The sequence below is a fragment of the Humulus lupulus genome, chromosome 2 (assembly GCF_963169125.1).
Source record: "Humulus lupulus chromosome 2, drHumLupu1.1, whole genome shotgun sequence".
NCBI lineage: Eukaryota > Viridiplantae > Streptophyta > Magnoliopsida > Rosales > Cannabaceae > Humulus > Humulus lupulus.
In genome coordinates this window covers 151,802,721-151,811,252 of record NC_084794.1, presented here as the reverse complement: position 1 = coordinate 151,811,252, position 8,532 = coordinate 151,802,721, and the positions used below count along the sequence as shown (strand labels likewise).

The 8,532-nt window shown below is 40.3% G+C and overlaps 1 long non-coding RNA gene across 1 annotated transcript; it reads left to right on the top strand.

Annotated features, from left to right (window-relative positions):
• Positions 1 to 881: 881 nt before the first annotated feature.
• On the top strand, positions 882 to 1,957 carry LOC133816362 (uncharacterized). The gene is made up of 3 exons (XR_009885182.1): positions 882 to 1,018; positions 1,133 to 1,241; positions 1,829 to 1,957. It is a non-coding gene; the product is annotated as an uncharacterized LOC133816362 (long non-coding RNA).
• The last annotated feature ends 6,575 nt before the right edge of the window (positions 1,958 to 8,532 follow it).

The window sequence follows — 8,532 nt, the reverse complement described above, 5'->3', positions numbered from 1 at the left end:
CCACTACCCCTGGAACCACTCTCCTGTTAGTGTACTCGTGTACCATCTGGTCCCCTGGACCACCATGTACCCAGGGCCATTAGAGCCTACTATAAAATTAACTCTAACTCCACCTGAAAGGGGGTTGGAAAATTTACAGTAGCAAGAGCACCATATTGAATACAAACAGATTTCACCATTGTTCTTTTGCAATTGTTTTTAGAGTGTACACTAAAATTTCTAAGGCTTTACTATTGATAAACTTTGTCTTGCAATTCTTTCCAACTTAACTTAGTTGACGAGTTCTCACCGTCAACACCTGATATAAATTTTATTGCTTTGAGTTTTTTTTTTCTTTTAACAATACTTACTTTAAATATGGTTACTTGAGTTTTTGTATGTTTTATTTCTTACTATTTTGGGCTTCTGTTTTATCATATACAAAAAACCTCAGTATATCATTGGTCAATTGAAGGTTTGTCACTTTAATATTATTATTAAACTTTTCTTCTAGCCTGCTTAATTTTACAATACAATTACTTTTGTTTTAAAAATTTGGCTCGTATGTGCACTATATCTTCCTTGTAGGTGAGACGGAACCTGTGACGATGTTCGAAAGAACTGCTAATCTGGCAAACAATCAGATAATAAACTATCGATGTGACCCTTCTGTATAGATTTTTCATAGGGAAATCCTCATCAAGCCAATATATTTGATGATCTTGGTATTTATATGTTACATTTTTAATGATGTAATTCATGTAGTTGGAATAGAAAGGAATGCTTCTCCTGTAACTAGTTAGTGCCAAAGAGCCTTGTCCAAATGGTCCTTTTGAATTTTCGTGTAACATGCTTTAATACCTTATTGATTGCTTGGCAGACTCTAAGCTTTAATTGTCCTATTTCTCGTACTTGATTTATTTCTCTGCTCTGTTTGCAGAGGCAAAATCTGGTCAAAGGGAATACGCAACTCTTTTCAGTGGAACAACAGAGAAGTCAAGCTCTGGAAGCTCATGCTGCTGCTTTTGCACAATTTAAAGTGCGTAAATTAACTTCTCCCTCTCTTTATCTCTCTTAATTCTCTTGTTTTTGATCGCACATGGTATGCATATCATATATGCATATTTGTTGATTGATTGTCAAATTTATACAGGTTCCAGGGAATGAGAATCTTTCTACTCTCATTTCCTTTGCAACAAAGACTTTTAATGTTGGCCAAATTACATCAAAGCTGCATGTTATAGATCTTGGTGCCCAACCAGGTTAGCTTAGTATTATTTAATTCACCCCCTTTATTAAAAAAGACAAAAATGTTTGATAGGTCTAGAATCTTAATCAGAAAATTTTTCCTTTCTTTCTGTCTTGATTAATAATTTTTACATCCTTTTTTTGGGAGAGTGCTCTTATGCATGGAGTGATTTGAAAACAACTTCTTGTTTGATGTTGCCTTTTGTGGTTTGGTTTAAGCTATTATGGTATGCATGTGGAGGACTGATTATAGAGGCTTGGGCATGTCTAGTTTCATCCTCTACTTATAAAATCCAGTCTTTCTTACTTTATTTGTGCCCTCCTAGATAGATGTTAAAACTAGTGACATGTGACTATTTTACTGCTTGGCTGTTCATGCATTTTTCTGTTTAAATATGTTTTAGTGTACATTGGCTTTAAGGTCTGTTAACTATTTTTTGCACTTTGGAACTGGCACAAATGGGAATCTTCAATTTGTTGTGTTTTGATTATTTAAAAATTTGCCAAGAGTTTCTTTTCTTGATAGGCTTGTTTGATTTTTCTATAAATTTTTTGGTTTACCTTGTTCTTTTTGTTGATATTATTTTTCTTTATGCTCTAGGCGGTGTGTTTTGCTTTAATGGGCATTGGCAACTCATTTCATGCTCAAGAAACTGCTGTGAGTGGGCAATTGGAGAGTCGAGTGTGGTAAATACTGTTCTTTTCCTGTGTACTGTGTTATGTTTCGGGTCATCTGGGACATGTTACTTTTTTATTCTTTTGAGATCTGCACGTAAAAGCCTCAACTTATCTGTTTGCATACATGTGTTGAAAACATCAGGTTCTGGCCTTCGAATACTGTGTGACTTCAGACCATCAACTACAGAGGTTAACATAACAATAAAGCTTTTAATTGTGTTCCTTCTCTCGATAGTGGAGTTTTGTTGTCTCAGTTCATGTTTTGGTGGCATGATAGACATGGAATCTATCGAGGACGTGGAAAATATTTCTAATGTGTCTGGGATTACTACCCATTCTTTGCAACTGTACAATCATTGCTGACCACTGGACCCTCTCCCTGCAACTATACAGTCATTGCAACTGTTGTTTTTTAATTTAGCAAATACTACGAGCTTAGGCATAAATGCACTGTCAGGGGAGAATATTTTGTACTGAAAGTAGTAACTTTTCAATATGTTGAATATTTAAGACTACTTGAATACTTAAAGAACATTTTGTTGTTGATGACAGTGTTGAATGTTTTAAACTAATTTGTGGATTGTTAATACAATGTTGAATGTTTTTACTTTTTGTTGTTTGAAAATCAAGTTCATTTGATGATGCTAGTATATATTAGAAAGATAATTTTAATTATATAAAAAAAATTAAAATATAATAGAATAAATTAGTGTTATATAAATGAATATATAATGAGAATTTAAACTTATCTAAACATTAAAATAATATGAAAATTGTGTTATAATATCTATTACAATAACACTTTTTATGTAAGGAATTTTGTTATGCAAACTTCATTATATAACACAAATAATGTGTTATACTAAAGTGTAGCATAACACAAATTTATAAGTTTTGAAATGTGTTATATAATCGACTATAAATAATATAATTAAACGCTTATATATTTATTAAAATAACTCAGAAAGTGTGTTATCGTTGACAGTATAATAACACATCTGTATAACAATGATAAAGTGTTATGTAAAGTACCCTGACCTACAATAACATAGTCGGTCTTAACACATCAAAAAGTGTTATGTTATGTTTTGATAACACATTTTGGGTGTTATTAAAAGCATTTTTTTCTTGTAGTGTGCACTTTCTCCCATATAACATCTCGTAGGGAGCCACTCCAATCATTGATTGTTAACTATTGTTATATGAATATTCAATCAACGGAAGATACTTACTCCATGACCCTTCAAAGTCGATCACGCATGCTCTGAGCATATCTTCCAACACCTGAATCGTCCTCTCATACTGTCCATCAGTCTGAGGATGAAAGGCTGTACTGAACTTCAACTGAGTCCCCATAGCCTTCTACAAACTACCCCAAAACTTAGACGTAAAGATAGGATCCCGGTCTGACACTATAGACTTAGGAACCCCATGGAGACGTATGATCTCCCTCACATACAACTCCGCATACTGATCCGCAGTATATGTTGACTTCACTGGAAGAAAATGGGCTGACTTGGTGTACCTGTCCACTATCACCCACAACGAGTCATGAAGCCCAACCATCCTAGGTAAACCTCCCACAAAATCCATCGTGATATCCTCCCATTTCCACTCAAGAATGCCCAAAGACTGAAGCAACCCTGTTGGTCGCTGATGCTCAGCTTTCACTTGCCGACAAGTTAAGCATCTGGCTACGTACTCATCCCAGGCCACAAATATAACATCCGTAGATCTTGGTACATCTTTGTGGTACCTGGATGAAGTGAGTATAGCATCGTATGAGACTCATCCAGTATCTCTCGTCTGATCCCCTCATCAGCTACTCTCGCTAAGACATTCTCTCTAACCTCCTGTAACTGAGCATCTACCAACTGCCCCTCTTTAATCCGCTCTAGTAGGGTCGACTGCAGAGTAATATTAGCCAACTGGCCCACTACCAACTCCATTCCCACTCTGACCATCTCATAAGCTAGCTCTCTTGAGATCTGGGTGGAACTGTACAACTGACCTGGGCCACTCCGGCTCAACGCATCGCCACTACATTGGCTTTCCCCGGATGGTAAAGAATATCACAATCATAATCTTTCACCAAGTCTAGCCAATGCCTCTGTCTCATGTTCAGGTCCTTCTGTGGTCAGTGTATACCTCACACTTCTCCCCATACAGATAATGTCACCAAATCTTCAGTGCGAATACCAACGCTGCTAGCTCCAAATCATGGGTAGGATACCACTGCTCACACTTCTTCAGCTGTCGTGATGCATAAGCTATGACCTTCTCATTCTGCATCAACACACAACCTAAACCCAACCTTGATGCATCGCAATAGACCACAAACTTTCCTTCCCCCGAAGGAAGACACAACACAGGCAGAGAAATAAGTCGTCGCTTCAGCTCTTGGAAACTATCCTCACACTTGTTTGACCAAATAAACTTCAAATTCTTCCGCGTCAATTTTGTCATCGGTGCCACTATCTTCGAGAAACCTTTCACAAACTGTCTATAATAACCCGCTAGACCAAGAAAACTCTGCACCTCTGAGGCATTCCTTGGCCTCGGCCAATCCCTAACTGCCTCTACCTTAGATGGATCCACCTTAATCCCATCTGCACCCACAATATGTCCAAGGAACGTCACTTCTGGTAGACAAAACTCACATTTCATAAACTTGGTGTACAACTGATGCTCCCTCAACCTCTGAAGAACCTGTCGAAGATGAATCTCGTGCTCTACTTCTAAACTGGAGTACACAAAGATGTCGTCCATGAAGACAATGACGAACTAATCTAGAAAGTCCTTGAACACCATGTTCATTAGATCCATAAAGGCTGCTGGGGCATTGGTCAAACCAAACGAAATGACCAGAATCTCATAGTGCCCATACCTCATTCAAAAGGTCGTATTCAGAATATCCTCGTCCTTGATCCTCAGATGGTGATAACCAGAACGAAGATCAATCTTCGAGAACACCGTCTTACCCTACAACTGATCGAACAAGTCATCAATCCTTGGTAGGGGGTACTTATTCTTGATGGTCAACTTGTTCAATTCCCTGTAATCAATGCAAATTCTCAAAGTCCCGTCCTTCTTCTTCACAAACAAAACTGGAGCACCCCATGGTGTGTAACTAGGCCTAATGAACCCCAAATCCAGAAGCTCCTACAACTGTATCTTCAATTCTTTCAGTTCTACTAGTGCCATGCTATATGGTTCCCTCGACACTGGCTCTGTCCCCGGTGCCAACTCAATGAGAAACTGAATTTCTCTACGTGGTGGCAATCCAGGCAAGTCCTTAGGAAACATATCTAAGAACTCGCAAACCAATCTAGTCTCTTCCGGTCTTGCTGGCGAAACCCTGGTGGTATCCACCAGACTAGCCAGAATACCTATACACCCTCCTTGTAACAGATCTCTGGCTCTAAGTGCTAATATCCTGGGTACGCGGGGTCCATGCACCGCTCCCACATAAACAAAGGGAACCTCGCCCTCTGGCTCAAAGGTCACCATCTTCTTCCTGCAGTCAATGGTAACTCCATATCTAACCAGCCAATCCATACCCAAAATCATATCAAAGTCCTCCATACTTAACACAATCAACAATACTGACAACTCTCTACCATCAACTATCACTGACAGTGCTCAAATCCATCTCCTAGATACTACTAGTTCCCTTGTAGGCAAAATAGTCCCATACCCTGAAGTACAATACTCACTAGGTCTACACAGTCTATCAATCACCTTACTAGAAACAAACGAAAGTGCAGCACCAGAATCAATCAATACAGTAAAAGGAGTGCCAGCACTAGAAAGCTGACCTGTCACTACCGATTGGCTTGCCTCGGCCTCTGCCCACGTCAGGGTGAACACTCGAGCTAGAGTCAAGCTGTCCACCTTCCCCGCATCTCCCTTTTTCACTGTCGGGCAATCCTTCTTGAGGTGTCCCACCACCCCGCACACATAACAGGCCTTAGCCTGACATTCGCCCGGATGGCGTCATCTGCACCTCATGCACTCAGGATAAGTCCTCCATGTATCACCGCCTCCCTGACGGCCACCCTGAGTACCCTAACCTCTCATGTCAGGACCAGGAGCGGTTGAAGCATCATGGGTCTTCCTCTTCAATTCTGCCCCTACCAGAACCAAAATATGGAGGCACCGCCCTACGGCCCTCTCATCTCACTGCACTCTCCCTCCATATCTTATTTTCTGCTTCCTTTGCGGTAAAAGTCTTTTCTACAGCCTGGGCATAAATTGTCCCTCCAGGTACTGTTGTAATTCTTACATCTCGGGCTATCATAGCATTAAGTCCTATAATGAATCTGTCCTTCCTAGCTGCATCGATAGGCACAAGATCTGGTGCAAATTTTGCAAGTCTGTCAAACTTCAGGGCATATTCTATAACAGTCATGCTGCCCTGAACCAGCCCCACAAACTCATTTACTTTGGCTTCCCTAATGGCAACATTATAATACTTCTGACTAAATAGGTCCTTAAATCCTTCCCAAGTTAAAGCAGTAACATCTCTGGTCTGTGATGCCACCTCCCACAGGATTCGGGCATCCTCTCTCAGCATATATGTGGCATAAGCCACTCTATCATGTCCCTCTACCCTCATAAAGTCCAGAATGGTAGTAATCATAGTCATCCACTGTTCAGCTTTCAGTGGATCAGGTCCTCCTTCAATGATCAGGGGCTGCTGTTTCCTGAACCGCTCATACAACAGTTCCCACTTATTCCCAACCTCTACTAGCTATATAACTGGTACCACTACTGGTGGCACAATGGAGGCAACATTGCCTGATGGAGCCTGCTGCCGCAGAATTCAGATCTGTTCATCTTGGCTCTGTAGCCGAGCCTGCATATCTGCCATAAGCTGCTGCCAGTTCTAAGGGACTGGCGGAGGGGTCTGGCCTTGATCATTGTGCCATCTGTAATTATGCAAGTCAATCTGTAATCAGACTATGATGACAGGGTAACAGTCCTTTCATGATCCATCATTGGAACTCCAATCATTCACAAGCCATCAAAGTATAACAATTTATCCAAATATTTAACCATATATTCATTCACATGCATATCAATGCTGATAAGCATGCCTCAATATCATCATGTAATAGTCAAGGGACAGGTCCTATCAGTATCTCATGCTCCCTATTAATCAAGCAGATATAAATAATCATATTTTATTCAGATCATTTAAACACATAATCATGTATAAACAATTTACTAAACCCTGAGTCGAGCTTGGCTTTCGCGGTCAATGTACATGTCCAGCCATTCTTCAGGATCTCTTAAACCTAGGATGCTCTGATACCAAGTAGTAACGCCCTGGATAGCTAAGACCGTTACACTGAGTGTTTATAAAGGTGCAAGACTTGCCAATAAAGTCATTTAGTTCAAAATGTGTTACTGAAACTATAGTTGAACTAGGGTTAAAAGATTTTGGTCTCAAAAGCTTCATTTCTTATAGATAATCATTTTCTATTTACATGGGATCCTAAAAGTAATAAGTTAAAGATTGTTTACAAAAGATTCAAGATCTAGATACACTGATTAGCAATACTAAGGCCAAACAGCTGACCATGTACATTCAACCCCACAGCCCTCCATCTCAGAATTGCTCCAACTTGCCTTTTCCTTTACCTACACCAGGCAGCACCCGTGACCCAAGGCCCAGCAAGAAAACAAAATAACAAAGCACAATCAATCAATAGAAAATCAGATATCTCATACCGCATAAGCATGTACTCAATCAGTTTAAGCATTCATGATAATCAAGTATTCATCATACCAAATATATCAATCCACATATGATAACTAGGGTTAACGCCCTTAGGCCGCATCCTCTATTTATCCCATTGACTTCGGCCCGCTTAAACCGAGCTCAGTGAATATTAAGCTGTCCTCGGCTACCAATGGCCGAGTCACGCCCTGTGCGCAAATATAATTTACGACACCCTTAGGCCATATATCACATGTCCCATGGCATAATACCATATATGACATCATACAGTTAACGGGAGCACTTAGTCCCATCACAAACCCATAACCGGGTGCAGTTTTCATACCTTTGGATTTGCTGGCTTTGTTCGATTTGATCCTCAAGCAAGATCCCTCTTGAGCCCTAGCACACACTTAGTCACAACAATAGGTCAAAATCATCACAAAACCTCAAGTCCAAAACCTAGCCACGGGACCAATCCCGAGCCCTCGGGAAGCTTTAATTCCACCAAACGAGGTGGTGGAATCAAACCTCAAACCCCGGGCAAAATCCCTTGAAAATAAACCAAAAACTCTTTTTCTGGAAACAGGGTAGTGCTACAGCGCTCTTTGGAGGGCGCTACAGCACTACAAACAGAACCAAAAACATCTCAGAACACTTGGCCTAGCGCTACAGTGTCGAAAGGCTAGCGCTGTAGCGCTAGTCACTGAACAGCACCCCTGCATTTTTTCCCTCCTTTGATTTTCCCGAGCCAAACCTTACCAAAACTTTTCCAAACTTCAACCAAACCTAAAAACAAGATTATCAACATCCTCCACTCATTCCAAGCATCCCAAATACACATAACCCAATCACATGCATCCCTAAACATAGAATTCACCATGGCTGGACCCAAAACTCAG